Below are 22,955 nucleotides of genomic sequence, written 5' to 3'. Positions count from 1 at the left end.
TCCTGCAGATGCAGTCATTCACTTGTGTACCTCCATTTCATGAAAATGTTGCAGATGTACTATACCTGAAGTCCTAACATCTAGGATCACCAAAGCTCAAACAATTGTTTTTTTACCCCTCCAAAACATTGAGGCATGACTTAATGTAGCTTAGGGAAAAAAAGGTTTGATTCTCATTTACACTAAGGCCCTGTTACTACACCACAAAGTGACTTTACAGTGGGAGTGCCAGACTGAGACTGATTATTTTATACCAAAGTTTAAGGTTTGCCTTTTGAAAATCTCAGCTATGGAAGGTGATTGATCCAAATGAAGATAAATGCAGAAGATGGCAGAGTAGTTTGTGTTGATTGGTTGTGTACTGACAGTGTGTGCTGCTTGTCCCTTTTCATGTGTTTCCCCTATCCCCTTCAACTAGATAGATTTAATCTAGTCATGAATTTCACTTTTATTTTCAGCTAGGTTTTTTTTTAATCAGGTACGTTGTGAGTTGCCTTGGCATTTTGTGAAGTATCTTCTGCTTTCTTAATCAGATCACTGCATCTGTTACCGTATTCTTGATAAGTATGCATGACCCTCAGTAAGTTAAAGGGCACTGAGTATGTACAGGGAAAGGGCATTGTGGTACAGTGCTTTTCCTCACTTGTGATTCATGCTGAGTTTGTGTTTCATCATATTGTGATCATTTCAGATTCATGGTACAGAATTTTTTGAGGCCTCCAGTTATACCACCATATACTCTTATTCTGTCAAATCTTACAAGGCAAGAAGGGTTAGGCTGGGCCAATACTTGAATAAGTGCCCTCAAGGGAACACATAGGTGCTGCTGGAAGTACTGCTGGTGACTCACTAGGTGGTGGTCTTCCCACTGAGTATGAAACATCTCAGCAAGATGTTAGGAGGGACTCTGCTAAAGATAAAAAAATCAAAGTCCAGATTACCTTTTGGTTATTAATTTAATGAGAGGAAAGGTGTTAATATTGGTGTACTGGCTAAATAGCATAAAATTACCTGATCTGCAATATCCCTATATTCTCTTTGTAGTTTCCAATGTGAAGAAGCCTGTATTGCTTGGCTGAAGTGTTGTCACAATATTGTACAATCTGCTCAATAAGTGCTGTGTTTCATCCCATAGGTGAAGTTATCTCTAAGCGTGTTGCCTTGTTTCTAAAACACTTTGGGATATGCAGGATGAAAGGCGCTACACAATTGCAAGATTACAATTATTTAGCACAAATTTGAGCATTTTTTTTTCATTGATATTCCTTCTGTACATCTTCACAATAAGAATTCCTCCTCAGTTCTTTCTCTTTGGCTGTAATGTGTGCACAATAAAGAGATCTCTTTTGCATAGTTTACAATCTTTCTTATGAACCAAATTCTCTGCAGCTAGTCCGACACTACAGAAATGAATGGGACTCATATTAAATCGTATCCCTTACCATGGTACTGTATGGGCTTGTTTGTATTTCAAAAGATCATTTCTTGTTTGTGTTAATTCTCAGTGACTAAAATGTCCAAATATTTTTCTTTGACTATTTCTTGAGATACAGGATTTCTCTGGAGTTTACATCTATACCAGCTATCACTAATAAGAGCAGGCGAGTGAGAGTCTAGAGACCTTATTGTTTCTGACTCTTTCTCAATGTCAAAATGAATCAATGGCAATCACTCAGCCATTCTGGGTTTCTATTTTAATTTCAGAGGAATAAACCCTCAATTGAGTGCATTTCCTTCCTGCTGTACCACTCTGGTCAAATATGGCATATTGAAATCCCCAAATTGGCCTTTAGATACCAAAACCTTCAAATAACTACTACAGTACATATATATTTAAAGGTATAGTATGCTAAAATGTCCTACTTCTTCAGAAGAAGGGCCACTAGAATGATCCGAGGAATGGAAAGCCTGTCGTATGAAAGGAGACTTGAGGAGCTCGGTTTGTTTTCCTTAACCAAAAGAAGGATAAGAGGAGATATGATTGCACTCTTTAAATATATCAGAGGGATAAATACCAGGGAAGGAGAGGAATTATTTCAGCTCAGTGCTAATGTGGACACGAGGACAAACGGATATAAATTGTCAGTCAGGAAATTTAGGCTTGAAATTAGATGAAGGTTTCTAACCATCAGAGGAGTGCAATTCTGGAAAGGCCTATCGAGGGAAACAGTGGGGGCGAAGGACCTCCATGACTTTAAGATTAAGCTGGATAAGTTTATGGAGGGGATGGTATGATAGGATAACGGGTTTAGTCAATAGGTCAATAACGTGCCACACTGGTAATTAGTACAAAGGGTCAATGTTGGGATATTGTTAGCCTTTTCCAGAGGGTATAGGTGGAGAGTCTTGCCCACATGCTCGGGGTTCAGCTGATCGCCATATTTGGGGTCGGGAAGGAATTTTCCTCCAGGGTAGATTGGCAGTGGCCCTGGAGGTTTTTCGCCTTCCTCCGAAGCATGGGGCAGGGGTCGCTTGCTGGTGGATTATCTGCTACTTGAAGTCTTTAAATCATGATTTGGAGCATTCAACAGCAGAGTCAAGGGAGAGAATTAGTTCAGGAGTGGGTGGATTGGCTTATGTGGCCTGCATCTTGCAGGAGGTCAGACTAGATGATCATAATGGTCCCTTCTGATCTTGAATTCTATGATTCTATGATTCTATGAAGATTGTTTGACTTATGGCAGAGGTTCTCAAACTCTGGTCCATGGACCACCAGTAGTCCGTGAACTCCATTCAGCTGGTCCGCCGATAGTTCATTCTAAGGTGTGCACCTGAGCAGCCGCACACGAGAGAATGAAGGGCAACCCACCTAATTAGTGGAACTGGGCAGACGTGGCTCCAATAGTTAGGTGCCTGGACCCTGGAGAAGATGCACATAAAAGGTGAAGTGGTGGCCTTGCAGAGGAATAGGGGGTAGATAGGAGGGAGCAGTGGGGTGAGAAGAGGGGGTGGGGGCAATTTGGGATGTGCAGGGCTCTGGCAGCCAGAGAAAGAGGTGACTTTCCCCAGCTCCAGGGCTGCGGCTGCTGGGCAGAGACCCCCTGCTTCCCAGCCTCAGCTCTGTGGCTGTTACATTGGGGGGGAGAGGGAGAGACCCCACCTCCTTCCCAGTCCCAGCTGGGGGGCTGCCGTGGTGGGGGAAAGAGGGCACATCCTTGCATTAGAAAGGTAAGACTCAGCTATTAAAATATGAGTTGTGTGCTTTTATTTGTAGAACAAAAATGTTTATTAAGGGTTTTTTTATATATAGCACTTTTATCCAAAGCGCTTTACAATCATTAGCTAGCAGTACAAACAACATTGAGAAAGATCATTAAGTGGTCCGCCGAGACCCTCAGCAATTTTCAAGTTTGAGAACCACTAACTTAGGGGATACAGTTATGAGAACGGCCATACTGGGTCAGACCAAAGGTCCATCTAGCCCAGTATCCTGTCTACCAACAGTGGCCAATGCCAGGTGCCCCAGAGGGAGTGAACCTAACAGGTAATGTCAAGTGATCTCTCTCCTGCCATCCATCCCCACCCTCTGACAAACAAACAGAGGCTAGGGACACCATTCCTTACCCTTCCTGGCTAATAGCCATTAATGGACTTAACCTCCATGACTTTATCCAGTTCTCTTTTAAATGCTGTTATAGTCCTAGCCTTCACAACCTCCTCAGGCAAGTTGTTCCACAAGTTGACTGTGCGCTGTGTGAAGAACTTCCTTTTATTTGTTTTAAACCTGCTGCCTATTAATTTCATTTGGTGGCCCCTAGTTCTTGTATTATGGGAATAAGTAGATAACTTTTCCTTATCTACTTTCTCCACATCATTCATGATTTTATATACCTCTATCATATCCCCCCTTAGTCTCCTCTTTTCCAAGCTGAAGAGTCCTAGCCTCTTTAACCTCTTTTCATATGGGACCTGTTCCAAACCCCAAATCATTTTAGTTGCCCTTCTCTGAACCTTTTCTAGTGCTAGAATATCTTTTTTGAGATGAGGAGATCACATCTGTATGCTGTATTCAAGATGTGGGTGTACCATCGATTTTATATAAAGGCAATAATATATTCTCCATCTTATTCTCTATCCCCTTTTTAATGATTCCTAACATCCTGTTTTTGCTTTTTTGACCGCCTCTGCAAGTCAGAGAACTATCCACGATGACTCCAAGATCTTTTTCCTAATTAGTTGTAGCTAAATTAGCCCCCCTCATATTGTATGTATAGTTGAGGTTATTTTTTCCAATATGCATTACTTTACATTTATCCACATTAAATTTCATTTGCCATTTTGTTGCCCAGTCACTTAGTTTTGTGAGATCTTTTTGAAGTTCTTCAGTCTGAGCAGTTTAGTATCATCTGCAAACTTTGCCACCTTACTTCTTACCCCTTTCTCCAGATCATTTATGAATAAGTTGAATAGGATTGGTCCTAGGACTGACCCTTGGGGAACACCACTAGTTACCCCTCTCCATTCTGAGAATTTACCATTTATTCCTACCGTTTGTTCCCTGTCTTTTAACCAGTTCTCAATCCATGAAAGGACCTTCCCTTTTATCCCATGACAACTTAATTTACGTAAGAGCCTTTTGGTGAGGGACGTTGTCAAAGGCTTTCTGGAAATCTACGTATACTATGTTCACTGGATCCCCCTTGTCCACATGTTTGTTGACCCCTTCAAAGAACTGTAATAAATTAATAAGACATGATTTCCCTTTACAGAAACTATGTTGACTTTTGCCCAACAATTTATGTTCTTCTGTGTCTGATAATTTTATTTTTTACTATTGTTTCAACTAATTTGCCTGGCACTGATGTTAGACTTACTGGTCTGTAATTGCTGGATCACCTCTAGAGCCCTTTTTAAATATTGGTGTTACATTAGCTGTCTTCCAGTCATTGGGTACAGAAGCCGATTTTAAAGGACAGGTTACAAACCTTAGTTAATAGTTTGAGTTCTTTCAGAACTCTTGGATGAATGCCATCTGGTCCCGGTGACTTGTTTAATGTTAAGTTTATCAATTAATTCCAAAACCTCCTCTAGTAATACTTCAATCTGTGACAGGTCCTCAGATTTGTCACCTACTAAAGCTGGCTCAGGTTTGGGAATCTCCCTAACATCCTCAGCCGTGAAGACTGAAGCAAAGAATCTGTTTAGTTTCTCCGCAATGACTTTATTGTCTTTAAGCACTCCTTCTGTATCTCGATCATCCAGGGGCCCCATTGGTTGTTTAGCAGGCTTCCTGCTTCTGATGTACTTAAATAACATTTTGTTACTACCTTTTTGAGTTTTTGGCTAGCCATTCTTCAAACTCCTCTTTGGCTTATTAAATTTTTACACTTAATTTGGCAGTGTTTATGCTCCTTTCTATTTACCTCACTAGGATTTGACTTCCACTTTTTAAAAGATGCCTTTTTATCTCTCACTGCTTCTTTTACATGGTTGTTAAGCCATGGTGGCTCTTTTTTAGTTCTTTTACTTTTTTTCTTAATTTGGGGTATACATTGAAGTTGGGCCTCTATTATGGTGTCTTTAAAAAGGGCCCACGCAACTTGCAGGGATTTCACTTTAGTCACTGTACCTTTTAACTTTTGTCTAACTAACCCCCTCATTTTTGTATAGTTCCCCCTTTTGAAATTAAATGCCATAGTGTTGGGCAGTTGAGGTGTTCTTCCCACCACAGGGATGTTGAATGCTATTGTATTATGGTCACTATTTCCAAGCGGTCCTGCTATAGTTACCTCTTGGACCAGCTCCTGCGCTCCACTCAGGATTAAATCTAGAGTTGCCTCTCCCCTTGTGGGTTCCCGTAGCAGCTGCTCCATGAAGCAGTCATTTAAAGTATCGAGAAATTTTATTTCTGCATTTCGTCCTGAAGTGAAATGTTCCCAGTCAATATGGGGATAATTGAAATCCCCCACTATTATCGGGTTCTTAATTTTGATAGCCTCTCTAATTTCCCTTAGCATTTCATCGTCACTATTATTGTCCTGGTCAGGTGGTCAATAATAGATCCCTAATGTTATATTTTTACTAGAGCATGAAATTTCTATCCATAGAGACTCTATGGAACATGTGGGTTCGCTTAAGATTTTTACTTCATTTGAATCTACACTTTCTTTCACATATAGTGCCACTCCTCCCCCTGCATGACCTGTTCTGTCCTTCCGATATATTTTGTACCCCGGAATGATTGTGTCCCATTGATTGCTCTCAGTCCACCAGGTTTCTGTGATGCCTATTATATCTATATCCTCCTTTATCACAAGGCCCTCTAGTTCACCCATCTTATTATTTAGACTTCTGGCATTTGTGTACAAGCACTTTAGAAACTTGTCCCTGTTTATTAGCCTGCCTTTTTCTGATGTGCCAGATTCTTTTTTATGTGACTGTTTATCATCTGATCCGGCCCTTACATTATACTTTACTGTGTTTCTTAATTTGGGGTATACATTTAAGTTGGGCCTCTATTATGGTGTCTTTAAAAAGCATCCATGCAGCTTACAGGGATTTCACTTTAGTTACTGTACCTTTTGAATTTCTGTTTAACTAACCCCCTCACTTTTGCATAGTTCCCTTTTTTGAAATTAAATGCCACAGTGTTGGGCTGTTGAGATGTTCTTCCCACCACAGGGATGTTAAATGTTGTTATATTATGGTTACTATTTCCAAGCGGTCCTCTTATAATTACCTCTTGGACCAGCTTCTGCGCTCCACTCAGGACTAAATCGAGAGTTACCTCTCTCCTTGTGGGTTCCCGTACCAACTGCTCCAAGAATCAGTCATTTAAAGTATCGAGAAATTTTCTCTGCTGCACTCATCACAATAAACTGGATAGCCCCCACTGTGCTGCTTGGCTTCTGCCTGCATTGTCTCCTGCAGCTACCTAGTTAATGTAAGGGTTATCTGGTCAATGAAATCAAAATGTTAAACACACACATTTCATTCATTCATGTTTTTATATAATTTCATACTGTAAATGAACTGACCAAACTTTGCTTTCACTTACCCTGGATTTACTGACATCAGTGAAGTTGTGGCAGACTCACATCAGTATAAAAGAATTTGGCCATTCCTATTTTGCTATCATAAAATAGCAAAAGATCTAGTATACTTGTATATTAATGGGGTAGTGAACTAAACAATGTGCTTTTAAGTTCTTCATTAGTACTCTCACTGGTGCACAATAGGCAACATTTTTTTTGATGAAGTGTGACTTCCTGCACGATAGAGATTAGAGGTGTACAATTCACAGTGAAAGTCTATTTAATATTTGAGGATTATTTCCTTATACATTAAAAACAGACATGTTTATCATAAAAACGTTCCAAATTTTGTGAATATTTTTACTCATTTAAAATTTATTTCCCCGATGAGGGGATTAGCGCTGAAATCGATCCTGCTGGGTCGAATTTGGTGTAGTGTGGATGCAATTTGACGGTATTGGCCTTCGGGAGCTATCCCAGAGTGCTTCATTGTAACCACTCTGGACAGCACTCTCAACTCAGACACACTGGCCAGGTAGACAGGAAAACCCCACAAACTTTTGAATTTCATTTCCTGTTTGGCCAGCGTGGCGAGCTCATTAGCACAGGTGACCATGCAGAGCTCATCAGCACAGGTGACCAGGAGTCCCAGAATTGCAAAAGAGCTCCAGCATGGACCAAATGGGAGGTATTGGATCTGATTGCTCTATGGGGAGATGAATCCCTGCTATCCAAACTCCGTTCCAAAAGATGAAATGCCGGAATATTTGAAAAATCTCAAAGGGCATGAAGGACAGAGGTTGTAACAGGGACACACAGCAGTGCTGCGTGAAACTTAAGGAGCTCAGGCAAGCCTACCAAAGAACCAGAGAGGCAAATGGCTGCCCCGGGTCAGAACCCCAGACTTGCCACTTCTGTGATGAGCTGCATGCCATTCTAGGGGGCGCCCCTACAACTACCCCACCCCTGTGCTTCTCTCCTCCCCTACCCCTCCTGGGCTACATTGGCAGTTATCTCCCTATGTGTCTGATGAATTAATAAGGAATGCATTAATTTGAAACAACAATGACTTTATTGCCTCTTCAAGCAGAGATCAAAGAGGGGAGGGGAGGGCGGTTGGCTTACAGGGAAGTAGAGTGAACCTTTTCATCAAGGACAAACAAACAGAACTTTCACACCGTAGCCTGGCCAGTTATGAAACTGGTTTTCAAAGCTTCTTTGATGCACAGCGTACGCTGCTGTGCTCTTCTAACCACCCTGGTGTCTGGCTGTGCATAATCAGCGGCCAGGTGATTTACCTCAACCTCCCACCCCGCCATAAACGTCTCCCCCTTACTCACAGATATTGTGGAGCACACAGCAAGCAGTAATAACTATGGGAATATTGGTTTCGCTGAGGTCTAACTGAGTCAGTAAACTGCATCAGCGAGCTTTTAAACATCCAAAGGCACATTCTACCACCATTATGCACTTGCTCAGCCTGTAGTTGAACTGCTCCTTACTGCTGTCCAGGCTTCATAAGCCATGGGAGCAAGGGGTAGGCTGGGGTAGGTGTGACCGCACGGTGCTGCCAACTGGGAGAGCAGCCTGAGGCAGAAGCCTTCATTTGGCATGATATTCCAGGCAGGACTGAATCTCCATTCGACAAAACTTAAAGAAGAGAATGACTTGGAGTCATTCCCATTTTTGTCCAGGTGCACCCATGGCCAGGAGCACCCATGTCTGCTCAGGTGCCCCCAACCAACCTAACTGAGGTCAGACAGGAGTACCCACAGGATGACCACAACGGTTAGCAGTCGTATTGCACCGTCTGCTGTCCGCAAGGCAAGGCGAGGGGATGCTGCTGTGTAGCACTGCAGTACCGCGTCTGCCAGCAGCACCCAGGAGACATATGGTGACAGTGAGCTGAGTGGGCTCCATGCTTGCCGTGGTATGTCATCTCCGCAGGTAACCCAGGAAAAAAGGAGAGAAATAATTTTTTGCTGTTGCTTTCATGGAGGGAGGGGGACCCAGAATCACCCACAACAATGTTTTTGCCCCATTAGGCATTGGGAGCTCAACCCAGAATTCCAGTGGGGGGCGGAGACTGTGGGAACTGTGGGATAGCTACCACAGTGCAATGCTCTGAAAGTCGCCGCTAGCCTCGGTACTGTGGATTCGCACCACTGACTTAACACGCTTAGTGGGGACACACACAATCAACTGTATCAAATAGATTTCTAAAAAATCAACTTCTATTAAATCAACCTAATTTCATAGTGTAGACATACCCTTAGTGAAATCAAGTATCAGATTTGTGTTGGGGAGATGGTCTGCATTGCTATAGCTGGTTTAGAAATGAAAACCTAATATGAGGGGAAAAAATTAAAGTTGTTTTTGTTTCAGAGTGTTTGAAATGGACTATTATTCATTTTATTCTTTAAAAATGAAGCATTTTAAACCATTTTGATAACATTTAATAAAATTTTCATTGAAGTTTTTAATGACTAAAAAGATGTTTTTTTTAGTAAATGAAAAACTTCATTAAGGTTTCTTTTAAAAAGGATGAATTTTTTCACCAAAAATCTTTCTTTCAAAACCACCATTTTTTGTTAAAGAAACATTTCTGTTTAAAAATAATTTCAACCAGCTCTACAGGTAACTGAGGAAAATGTTATGGATCTAGATAATGTCTTCATAGTTCTGGAAAGCTGGCTGGTTGTGGGATGCTAAATGAGGAGGTCTCTGAGTTTACTTCAGAGAATTCAGTTCCCAGCTGGTGGGTCATGCCCACATGCTCAGGGTCTAACGATCACTATATATGGGGTCAGAAAGGAATTTTCCCTTAGGTCAGATTAGTAGAGACCCTGCGGGTAGAGGGGGAGGGAGGAGGGGTTGCCTTCCTCTGCAGCATGGGGCACAGGTCAGTGTCAGGTTTAAACTAGAGTAAATGGTGGAGTCTATGTAACTTGACATCTTTAAACCATGATTTGAGGACTTCGGTAACTCAGCCAGAAGTTAGGGGTCTGTTTCGGAGTGTGGAGGAGGGATTAGATTCTGTGGCCTGGAATGTGCAGGAGGTTGATTAGATGATCATGATGGTCCCTTCTGACCTTAAAGTCTATGAGTCTATGAAAGCGCTTAAATCAATATCTATTCAGGCCATCCCCTGAGCAGGTTCTCAGTTTTGTCACCTCCTTAAATGTTGTGCTGAACAGAGATACTTCTCTGAATTGGCAGCCAAGTGAGTGAATTGATCAACCTTTTTAGTTGCAGCATGCTTGATTTAAAATTAAGAAATTAAGTAATCCTGTGTGTGATTTCTTAAATTCCCCACCCCACATATCTCAAAACTGTGATATAATCAAGCACTGATTTATAATAGCTGTGCAGGACAGGCACAAAACTAAAGTAAGGGCAGTATAGATAGGGACAAAAATAATCTGCCAGAGATGTGTACTAAGCCTTTCACAGTACCTGCTTCCAGTGTGTTGTGCCTGGTTTGTGATGCTACTCTAATTTATTCTACCTTCATGAATATTATTACATTAATTTTCCAAAATATGTATATGAAAAGATGAAGCAAACTATGAATAATAAATTAGCTGGTGATGCTAGGATGTGGATTAGAAACATTTGAAAGGCTTCAGTTAATAAAAACAAAAAAGTTATTCTTTTTTCACTCCACATATTCTCAGATTGTGACTTTTTAGGGGCTTAGTTTAATAAATACTTTGGACAAGGAAATGTGTAGCTACTTTCTAATGAAAATTAGGTGATACTGGGTCCTGTCTTGTTTTCATTGAAGTTGATGGGCATATCTGAGCTGACTTCAGTGAGATGAGGATCAAGCCCACTCTTCCTTCAGGTACAAGAAAAAAAATACTCTGCAATATATTTTCTGATGGCTACAGTTAGCTCTTGGGTGGAATTTAGAGGTGATATTGTGGAGTCAAGGCTTGATCATGCATCATTTATGTAAAAAAGATTCTTATAATTGACTTCATTGGGATCAGGGCCAGAGTCTCTGGTTGAGGAAAGCATTCCTATTCAGGAATGGCAATTGGAATTCAGTGAGACTTAAGAAAATGCTTAAGGAAGTTAGGTGCCTAAATACCTGTAAATATCTGTCCCATGCTTAACTGCTTCCTGAATATGGATGGATGTAAGCATCACTTTTAACTGTAGGCATAGGCTCACTCCCTGAATAGTAAAATGTTGGCTTTTGTGGTAGAAAAAGCTTCATTGGTAAGATCACTTTTATTAAATTTTATATTTGCTGTCCACCTCCCCCAAAAGTTATGTTAATAGCATTTTTTTCATTTTGAATAAATTGACCTTTACTCCCAGAGTAAAGCTGAATGACCATTTAAAACTATTTAAAAAACATTTAACTCTGAAATACTGTAAAGGACTTCTGGGAAGCAAGACTAAATGAACTGTTTGTTAGATGAAATACAGCAAATTAATATACATTTTTTTATGAAAGAGGAAAAATCTCTGATAATATTCTGCATTAGACTATACTAGAAAAGCACTCGCAGACAGACTAGTGTACTAAAACACAGTAGTAAACTCAATCACCGGTATCAGAAAGATTGTTGTCGCAACATTGTAAAGAACTGTCGATTGTTAACATATCCCTGCTCTTTACTGGGGAGAACGGGAACCGCTCAACTGAACCTATGCTGTGGGGAGGCAGTGCATCCTAGTGCAGTGACTCTAAGCTTTTCCAGACTATTGTACCCCTTTCAGGAGTCCGATTTGTTTTGCGTGCCACCAAGTTTCATCTCACTTAAAAACTACTTGATTACAAAATGGGACATAAAAACACAGAAGAGTCACAGCACACTATTACTGAAAAATTGACTACTTTCTCATTTTTACCATATAATTATAAAATAAATCAATTGGAATAGAAATACTGTACTTACATTTCAGTGTATATTATATAGAACAGTATAAACAAGTCATCGTCTGTATGAAATTTTAGTTGTACTGACTTCACTAGTGCTTTTTATGTAGCCTATTGTAAAACCAGGCAAATATCTAGATGATGTACCCCCTGGAAGACCTCTGCATACCACCAGGGGTAGATGTACCCCTGATTGAAAACCACTGTCACAGTGCATGTAACACTAGACTGGATTTGGAACATCCACGTTCTAATCCTGGCACTGTAACTTGCCTGTCGCGTGACCTTGGAGAATCACTTATCCATGCCACGGTTTCCCCACCAGAAAAAGGGGATAATGTAAAGTGCTTTGAGATCTACAGATGAAAAGAGCAGTTGAAGGAGACTTTCGCTTACCTCAAGTTGTAGGTTTGTTACTGAGTAGAAGGATTTGAGGTTTATCAAAATAACAACATGGACTTTGAATGATCATTGTGTGCAGTGTAGTGACAACTGTGAAGTCCTGTGTGGCTGTGGAAGCGTTTCAATATAATTAGTACCGTTTTTGTGACTGAGGAACAATGGTCTTGTTTCAAGTAATGTACTAGATTTAGACAATCTGGGTTCAATTCTCATCTCTGTCACAGATTTCTTGATTGATATTGGAGCAACTTACTACATACCTCTGTGCTTCAGTTCGCAACCTGCAAAATGGGGATAATATATCCTGACCTCATGGGGTGGCAGGAATGATTTTGTCCTCACATGGTTGCACACAGATATGATGATAGGGGGGTCGGATGGGGGGGTTAAATATCTAGATAGTCAGTACTGCAAAAATTTTCTAGTATGTAATATTCCCAAGGCACTCTAGTTTCATAGCAAACTTTAAGTCTTGACCTTTTACTAGTGAATTAATGGGATCTCTCTCATGGGTAGATCTTCATCAAAGCTTCTGAGGATTTAGCTGTGTGATGCCCATTAATGTTAATGGGAACTGTGTGGCTAAATCCCTGTGCACCGTACAGAATGTAAACTCTTTAGTGTTATTGCTTCTGTATCTTTATCTACTTTGAATTCCTCTGTGAATGATGACAGGGAGAGAAGCTGTAATGTACAAGACCTACAGAACAGGCCCATCTGTGAAAACCAGATGGCATCTGTAACCATTTTCCCAATGATTTGGTTATTTTCCCTTCCATTTCCTCTAAATTATCTAGGGAAAATTTGCAAGCTGAACTGAGCAAGTACAATCGAGGTTCTGACCTTTACTGACAGAACGGTATTTTGTGTTTTCTTACCAGCACAGACTACTCTTTCATAGCTAACATCCTTAAATGGATAAAACGCTCGCTCCTGTTAGCCAACATATGTTATATATATTGCACACTACATTAATATGTATTGTACATCACATTTACATTATATTATATGTGAAAGTTAGCACAACTTTCACATATAATATAACCCACAATAATATGCAAAGCTAAACATAGTGTTTGGCACTAACGAATATAAACCCTGTCAAAATCAAGATACATAAGTGTTCTACCCTAGTACAATGTATAGAGTGTCTTCATGGCCCACCTGGTGTGGGATGCTGTTTTCAAAACTGAGAGATAAGGGGTATACTATGGTACAGGGAAAAACAGGTAAAAATCTGATTGGTGAAATATAATCTTGGCTGATCTACAGAATGCTTTTGTAAACTGTTATATGATAAATATAGCTAGTTTTGGGAGTGTATTTTGGGGACTGCACCTTCTGTGTAAGGAGAACTGGACAGTGCTGAAAGAAACTGCTTCCTGAAAGGATTGGTATTGTACTAAGGTCTAAACTACACAGCTTTTAGTGGCACGGCTGTAGAGAGCTCTGCCACCACAAAAATCTTCTACCCCCCAGTGAGCTGTGGTAGCTTTGTCGACAGGAGAGCACTCCTGCTGACAAAGCGCTGTTCACACCGGTGCTTTTCCTCAACAAAACTTGTCTTTTCAGAGTGTGTGGGTTTTTTTTTTAACACCTTTGAATGACAAAAGTTTTGTCATTCAATTGCCAGTGTAGACAAAGCCTTTACTGTATTATTGATTAGAAAAAAATCAGTAGTTTGGCTGTGTTTGGTTATTTGGTCTTCTAACTCAGGATCCAAACTTGAGGGTCTTTGGTGCTATTACAAAGAGCAGATGATGTTCACACTAAAGCAAAATCTGCAGGCTGCATTCTTGACACTGCTTTGGTTTTAGTAATGTAATTAATGTTTCAGGAGAAATGCAAACACCGAACTCAGGTTCCGGCAGGCATGGTAAGTAGAGGAAATTAGTTCACAATTATTTTTGATCCCAAGCTGTTAAATTTCATAATAGAGCCATTGCAACCATCATCATACAGGTATCCTATCCTGCCCTAGATCCTCCAGCCCTTTTTCACAAGAGTAGCCCTTGCTCACATGAACACATTTGATGATTTCAGTGTGACTATGCTGTTAGTAAAGGTTAAAGGAGCAGATTCCATGTAATATAACTTAAGACAGGTGTGATGAGGAAATAAATAAAAGTAAGGAAATTAAAGTTCAGTTTCTTTCCAACACTCCTTGTTATAAATATTAGTGTGTCTATAGTATGGCTGACAACAGGGCTATTGTTGTTGGTGTTTAATCTCACCATCGGGCCTTGGTTGGCAGTGTTTTTTATAATCTCCACACATTCTCATTACACACATGATTATATTTCCATTCAGTTGTACTATCTTATTCGTGTCCATATGAATGTGTCTTTCATCTGTACAGATGTAAACCATAGAGATGAAGCGAGAAATAAAGTTTTGTGCTCCAAAATAAATAAAAGGGAAGAATCCTCTGGGGGAGAAAATCTGCAGCACTAAGCAACTGAACACAGTGCATGTGAGTTGCTTGCTGCTGCAGGGCTAGTAGGGAGCTCACATGTTGTTGGGTCATTTAATGGTCAGTCTACATATCTTGTTTTACATTTCTTGGTTATGTAGTGTTGGATTTTATTGTAGATTATGGAAAAGAGATTCTCCAACTAGATAAAAACAGGTTAGAACTACTCTATACAAAAATATGTGGGCTAATCAGGTTGGTTGTGTCCCTTTTAAACTGAATCACTAGCCTTGTAATTCCTTTAGAAATTCTCATGTTGAAGCACTTTTTCAGTTGTTTCACCTACTATAAAAAGTACTTGCCTTGATAATAATTTTCACTTGCTGCCCTCTACACATTTGTTACGTTTACTTAGATTTCAGCTAGTCCCATAGACTGTTAGCCTAAGCGTCACACTGCGAGTAGCACAATTACTTTCCTTACTTTCAAGGAAAGACCGCCTGTTTTTCATTCTGCTCTGTACAAGACGAGCCTACAGCAAATATCACTCGAGCATGTTTAGTGTGCAGTTTCCAAAATCTGGAATGCTAGTCTAATATCTTTACTAAGAAACATCTTTGCATTACAGATTCTTGGATTTTGGTAATTATAACTATAAAAGAGTTACTTAAACATTAGAAACAATATTGCTTCAAATGTCTAATTTAGCCATTAGTTGATAGAAATATCATCCTGACTCCTTGCTAATGAGTCATTATCCTGGAAGGTGAGATGATTTATGTTTCTGATCATGTCCTGGGTCTAGTAATACTGTTTCCAGCTATTGCTGAGGATCACATTTGCAAAAATGTGATTTGAGATAGAGCTATAGTAGAAGGCAGGAGCATACAGCTTCATTTAGGTTGCATTAAGCTATCAGAACCTCTGATTATTGCTACAGAATATGTCTCTTTCCATTTGGAGTTTGCTCTTCACAGCTTTAATTTAATACAAAATTAAAAAATAGATTTTTTGGCTTTCTTCAGAAGGCTTACGTTTTGACTGACAGATAAACAAAGCACTTCTTGCATTTGGTTACTAGGTTTACAGTTCCTGTTTCCTCAGATAACTGATGGTTGAGATTTTTCTTATGCAGTCTTAAATTCTGAAATGAATGGATCACAGTTTACCTGTAATGCAGAGATAAATGTATCATGTCAAATTTCTAATGTGTAAATTGTGTACATCATTTATTATCCAAAAATGGGTACTTATGCAACTGAAGCTATTTGCAAGTGCAGTCCAGGAGACCCAGTGAAAATCATGAGCTTTGGCAAATTAGTGAGTAGGAGTTGGTCTACCACTCTGTCTCATGATGCCTGATCTTGCACCACTGAAGTCAATCGGAGTTTTTCCATTGATTTCAGTGGGTGCAGGATCAAGTCCATATTGAATAGTGCATTGAAAATAGAATGGAGAACATCATCCCAAAAATGAATCAGATGTAAATTATTCAGCAGAGCACCTGAGAAGACTAGCACTGCTTCTTCATATACCAGTTGTTCAAGCACGTTACCTAGAATAGTTGAAGCAACTAAGATCCTTGCTGTAGGTACTATTATAATTGTGATGAGGAAGAGGACAAATTATTTTTCAACTTACAGGACCCGTTGTAAGTAGTTTAAAAATGGTTAAGTGTCCTCTCACTGTGAAGAAGCAAAAACGTGTTCTTTTGAGACTTAGGCCTGGTCTACACTGGGGGGGGGGTGTTTCGAACTAAGGTACGCAAGTTCAGCTACGTGAATAGCGTAGCTGAACTCGAAGTACCTTAGTTCGAAGTACTTACCCATCCTCACGGCGCGGGATCGAAGTCCGCGGCTCCCCCGTCGACTCCGCCACCGCTGTTCGCGGTGGTGGTGTTCCGGAGTCGACGGGAGCGCGTTCGGAGTTCGATATATCGCGTCTAGATGAGACGCAATATATCGAACTCCGAGAAGTCGATCGCTACCCGCCGACCCGGGCGGGTAGTATGGACGTACCCATACTTAGTAGTATGACTCAGTTACAACACAGCATTTCAGCTAAAGTTGCATTGACGTTTACAGATGTTTTTTGTGAAACTAGATATCCTTTTCAAACAGTGTAACAAAGTGCTGGCAGTTGCTATTTCTACGAAATAAACACAATATTAAGCAAAGAAAATTAATGTCCACTCAGAACATTTTTAATAATAAATAAGATAACTCTCCCAGTCCCTTTGGCTCTTGGTAACCCCAATTTGTTTTCTCTACTGTTATAGCCTTTAGTTCAATTGTACACCACTATCCATTGTCTGTGGTTCACCGAGAAGGAAAGTGAAAATGCTTTTCATCACATGACCTGAAAAACTGATTTCCTCTACAGAGTACTATTGGATCTCTATGTTCAAAAGAAATACCAGAATAAGCTTTGATGTCCTGTTAATGTCCCAGATCTATTTCTGTTTGCTGTTCCTGAAATGGAATTGATATTGAAATGCAATATCTATTTTGCTGGCTAAACAGTGTCTTTGAAGACAAGAAGTTTTTAGATGCAAGGTGGTGGGAGAGTCAGATACATTATTTCATTAACTTTACCCTCACCTAGCTTTTTCCACAAAAGTGGGGTCTGTTAGTTGCTAGCATGCCACTTTATTTGTTGAAGTACTGTGACTTCTGTGGTTTCTGTTTTTTCAAAGCTAGAACTAGGGCTGTCTATTAATCGCGGTTAACTCATGCAATTAACTAAAAATATTAATCGCGATTAATCACAGTTTTAATCACATTGTTAAACAATAGAATACCAATTGAAATGTATTAAATATTTTTGGATGTTTTTCTACATTTTCAAATATATAGATTTCAATTACAACACAGAATACAAAGTGTACACTGCTCACTTTATTTTTATTAAATATTTGCACTGTAATAACAGTAAACAAAAGAAACAGTATTTTTTAATTCACTTCATACAAGTACTGTAGTGCAATCTCTTTATTGTGAAAGTTCAGCTTACAAATGTAGATTTTTTTTGTAATATAACTGCACTCAAAAACAAAACAATGCAAAACTTTAGAGCCTACAAGTCCACTCAGTCCTACTTCTTGTTCAGCCAATCGCTAAGACAAACAAGTTTGTTTACATTTATGGGAGATAATGCTGCCTGCTTCTTATTTACAATGTCACCAGAAAGTGAGAACAGGTGTTTGCATGGCACTTTTGTAGCCGGCATTGCAAGATATTTACGTGCCAGATATGCTAAACATTTGTATGCTCCTTCAGGCTTCGGCCACCATTCCAGAGGACATGCTTCCATGCTGATGACACTCATTAAAAATATAATGTGTTAATTAAATTTGTGACTGAACTCCTTGGGGGAGAATTGTATGTCTCTGGCTCTATTTTACCTACATTCTGCCATATATTTCATGTTATATGAGTCTCAGATGATGACCCAGCACATGTTGTTCATTTTAAGAACACTTTCACTGCAGATTTGACAAAATGCAAAGAAGGTACCAGTGTGAGATTTCTAAAGATAGCTACAGCACTCGACCCAAGGTTTAAGAATCTGAAGTGCCTTCCAAAATCTGAGAGCGACGAGGTGTGGAGCATACTTTCAGAAGTATTAAAAGAGCAACACTCCAATGCGGAAACTACAGAGCCCGAACCACCAAAAAATAAAATCAACCTTCTGTTGGTGACATCTGACTCAGATAACGAAAATGAACCTGCACCACACTGCTTTGGATTGTTATCAAGCAAAACTCATCATCAGCCTGGATGCATGTCCCTTGGAATGGTGGTTGAAGCATGAAGGGACATATGAATCTTTAGCACATCTGGCCCATAAGTATTTTGCAACAGCAGCTACAACAGTGCCATGAGAATGCCTGTTCTCGCTTTCAGGTGACATTGTAAATAAGACGTGGACAGCATTATCTCCTGCAAATTTAAACAAACTTGTTTGTCTGAGCAATTGGCTGAACAAGAAGTAGGACTCAGTGGATTTGCAGCCTCTAAAATGTTACATTGTTTTATTTTTGAATGCAGGGTGTTTTTGTTTTAAACATAATTCTACATTTGTAAGTTCAACTTTCATGGTAAAGAGATTTCACTATAGTACTTGTACTCGGTGAATTGAAAAATACTTTTTTTTTTGTTACAGTGCTAATACTTGTAATCAAAAATAAAGTGAGCACTGTACACTTTGTATTGTGTGTTGTAATTGAAATCAATATATTTGAAAATGTAGAAACATCCAAATGGTATTCTATTATTGTTTAACAATGCAATTAATCATGCAGTTAATTGCAATTAATTTTTTTAATCACTTGACAACCCTAGCTGGAAAACATGGAATAGAAGTTGTTTTACATATTTAAAGCAGAGTACATCTTTCACACAACTTTTTTTTTTTTTAAAGCAGTTGTGAGGAAATCTGAAAACTGGCTTGTATACCTATTTATTTAGCTATAAATCATATTCAGGAGGGGTACTCATCCACATCTTCAGATGATTAGGTTAGTAGTTTACAAAAATGGTCAAGGATGAGTAGAGTTGTGGATCTTTATGCACAAGTCAGATTTTCCAAGAAACATTGTGACATTTTAGTTGTGCAACATTAGACAAATGTCACTAGTAACTAAGAAAAATAGATTAGCCAAAAATTCAGAGTACATGACAAGAATAATTCATTTATGCAGACTGACTATTTCCTGTCTAATACAAGACTGGCAGAAGAAGAATTTCAGAGTTTATTGAAAAATCTATGAACAAAATGACCCATAAGAATACAGTAGCTAATATCTATCTTTCTTTCTTTGGCAAAGTACAGGTCTACAGGAAAAAGTACCAAAAGAGCATTTTATATCTCGTACCGATTTGAGCTGTCAGATACATGAGTCATTTGAAATTATTTTATATATAAACTGCAGAAATCATTACTCTTATTCTGTCTGAGGAGATTTTATTTTATGTGTTGGAGAGATACCATATTTTGGATCTCAGGTGAATGTGTACAAATTAATAGTATCAGAGGGCTAGCTGTGTTAGTCTGTATCCACAAAAACAATGAGGAGTCTGGTGGCACCTTAATAGATTTATTTGGGCATAAGCTTTTGTGGGTATGCATCTGAAGTGGGTTTTTAACCCATGAAAGCTTATGTCCGGTAGTGAAGTGAAGACTTACTGGCGTGGTGCCTCCTGGTTGTTGGCTCTCCAGGCTGGAATTGAGCTTTCTGCAGGCTGGTGGCTCACCTGACTCAGGCCCCTGTGTCCCTCCCAGACCCCAGTGCCCCTTTACCTAGGGGTTCTGCCCCCAGCAGTAACCCACTGAACTCTGGGTCTCACCTCCCAAGGGAACCCCCAACCCTCTCACCCACCTTGCCTCAGTGGCTACATCAAACCCCTGCTCACTGGGGCAAACTTCAGTCTGTCACGACCACTCATCATTGGCAAGGAGGTTGGACCAGCTGCCTCTGCCTAACCCTGGGCTACACCTCTGCAACCCCTGTACCTGCTGTAGCCTTTAACCAGGCCTGCAGGCTGAGGATTTACCAGGCTGGAGTTCCCCAGCTCCTCTGGCCTTAGCCCGGCCCGGCTCTCTGAGCACCCAGGTCCTTCTCCCTCCAAGGCTGGAGAGAGAGTGACTCAGTCCCTGGCTCACAGCCCTTTTATAGGGCCATCTGTCTCCTAATTGGGCATGGCCCCAGCTGTGGCTGCCTTCCCAATCAGCCTACCCTATTGGCTCCCCAGGGCTGTTTTACCTGCTTCAGGGCCAGAGCAGGGTGACTGCCCTGCTACCTATCTCATAGAACTGGAAGGGACCCTGAAAGGTCAGTGAGTTGAGTCCAGCCCCCTTCCTTCACTAGCAAGACCAAGTACTGATTTATGCCCCAGATCCCTAAGTGGCCCCCTCAAGGATTGAGCTCACAACTCTGGGTTTAGCAGGCCAATGCTCAAACGACTCAGCTATCCCTCTCTCCTCATGCCCAAATAAATCTCTTAGTCTTTAAGGTGCCACCGGACTCTTCATTGTTTTTACAAATAACTAGCTTTAGTCTCATAAGTAATAACCATATCAAACCCTCATCATTACATTCCTTTTCAAGGGTAATGTTCTAAGTGTATAAACAATATTGCCATAGTAATGGGTTACCGTGGATAACTAATCATCCATCCATCCATAGGTTGCTGTTTGCCTATATGATATATAACCTCAACTTAAGAGCATCTCATTGCACTGAACAGATATAACTTTTACATTTTGTTCTACAATATTTAAGTACAAATGACTTCCATATTAGGAACCTGAGACTATGAGCTGACAGAACTTGTGCCAGATATCTCTAGAAATTCCTCAGCACATGAGATTCGACCTGTCAGGCTGCTAGTAATAACAGAGAGGTGGATTTTCAGCACTGGCTTCTCATCTGCTAGTTCCTGGACATGCAGCCTTTTCTTTTTTAGTTGCATGAAGTTCTAAGTCTGAATTGCATGGCAATGGCAAAAATGACTTGCTTGTAATCTTTTGGATAACCAGCCTTGTTAAGACTTAACAGGAAACAATTAAGCCTTCTGGGGATTGCAGACCATCTGCCAGTCCATACCAGTAAGGCAGCGACATTTATCCGCCTAAATAAATGTTATGAATTTCTAAACCCTGCTTGCAGTTCAGTAAAGCTACAAGGAGAATGATTCATTTTAATAACCAATGGCAGGTGACCAAGGAGATGAATCAAAAACAAATGGCATGCAATCAATAGTGCTCTTGTTCATATCTTTTTTTTTTCTTTTTTGAAGGGATTAAACTGGTATAGCCTGATATCAGTGATGCATAAAATTCTTGTCGCAAGAGAAGAAAATGGATAAAATAGCCAACATTAAAGCAGGAAGTTTATTGCAATATTGATGATTTCTTAATTATAGATATGCATGGATGTATATTAAGAATATTAAAATTTGTCTGATATCTGATCTGAAATAGTGTTTCATTACAAACTGATCACTGTGACTATATATCCTGCAACTTCCTCACACCTGAAGGAGTTTTCCTTTAGCTCATATAGTGCAAGCATATAGATTTGGTGTTGAAGAGTCTAGGTTCAAACCTCAGGAAATGCAGTATCTGTATGAGGCTAATAGTTATTATCTTTAGCAGCTGGACACCATCTTTAACTCACCTAACTGTTGTGCTTTGTAATGGACTGAACTAACACCAGAGATCTAATTTAACGCCTAATCCAGCCATCATTGCATGAGTGGAATTCTGACAGAAGCAAGTAGTTCAGTATGTAGAAGTTAATTTTAACTAAGTCTGAACTGGGTAACTAAATGTGATGACAGAGTATTTCAGAAGCAGAAAGCTAAATAAAAGTGGCCTGTAGATTCTGAGGAAAGAACTGTGAACAACAGAGGCTTGAGCCATATTTTGCAATCATCCTGATCTTGGATGGAATAGTCCTGGGTTCTTCTGTCTACCAGCCAGCTGAAATTGAAGGGATTTATTTATTTATTTATCATTCAGAGGTTTAGCTTTCCACTTTATGGGACTGTAGCTCTGTGGACTTGGAGGCTTCTTGTTGTTTTTCCTTCTGGCTTTCTCGCTCTTTGCTCTTTGCTCAGAGAAGAGGCAGTATAGCTTAACCTCTATTCACTATTAGACCTCAGTAATGGTTCACTGACAAACTACACTAGATGAAGCTTGTAGGAAGAAGACAATATTTGTGGCACCAATTCCCTTTTGGAGGTATATGCCATTGCAATAAAGGAAACAAAAGAGCACCGTCTTCTCCTTCTGCTATCTTGGCCAGCAGAGAATTTCCAAAGTGAACTGGCTAATCAATCCAGAATGCATAATCCAAAGGTCAGAAAAAGACATGACTTGTGCAAAGAACTCACATGTTTTGCAGAAAAGACATGAATATAACACGTATTTGTTAGGACCAAAAACTCTGACAAAACAGATTGGTGTTTGACCTTGGTCTGCTGGTGTTTGGCCCCATTTCTTCTTCTTTTGTATGGTGATAGTGGAACAGTAAACGCAACGGCATGACTACTGTTGGATTTCAAGATCTCTTGTCGAGCCCAGAGCAGAGGGGATAGTCACTTGAATGGCTGCAACACCTCCCAGAATGAGCATATACTAAGCAATCCTTCGTGATATGTCTGACAGTTTGCACCATGGTGATTCCCTCACTTTCCATCTATGGAGTAAGTATGTGCATCTTCCACATTGGTTGTGGATACAGTTTAGAGCTGTCCATATGTGTTAT

At 40.0% G+C, this 22,955-nt stretch overlaps 1 protein-coding gene across 9 annotated transcripts in view; it reads left to right on the top strand.

Moving 5' to 3' along the window:
* Window positions 1-22,955, top strand: part of RGS7 (regulator of G protein signaling 7) — a 427,776-nt gene that overhangs the window by 16,302 nt on the left and 388,519 nt on the right. The window contains exon 1 of one of the 9 annotated variants that reach the window (XM_045011556.1): window positions 2,687-2,882. The exons of the other annotated variants lie outside the window; for them this stretch is intronic. The gene's annotated coding sequence lies outside the window, so the exon portion shown is untranslated. Of the gene's footprint in view, window positions 1-2,686; window positions 2,883-22,955 lie in introns of those variants that run through there. 9 annotated transcript variants of the gene reach the window in all.

This window comes from Mauremys mutica, chromosome 3 (assembly GCF_020497125.1).
Source record: "Mauremys mutica isolate MM-2020 ecotype Southern chromosome 3, ASM2049712v1, whole genome shotgun sequence".
Lineage (NCBI taxonomy): Eukaryota > Metazoa > Chordata > Testudines > Geoemydidae > Mauremys > Mauremys mutica.
This window is presented reverse-complemented; position numbering and strand designations above follow the sequence as displayed.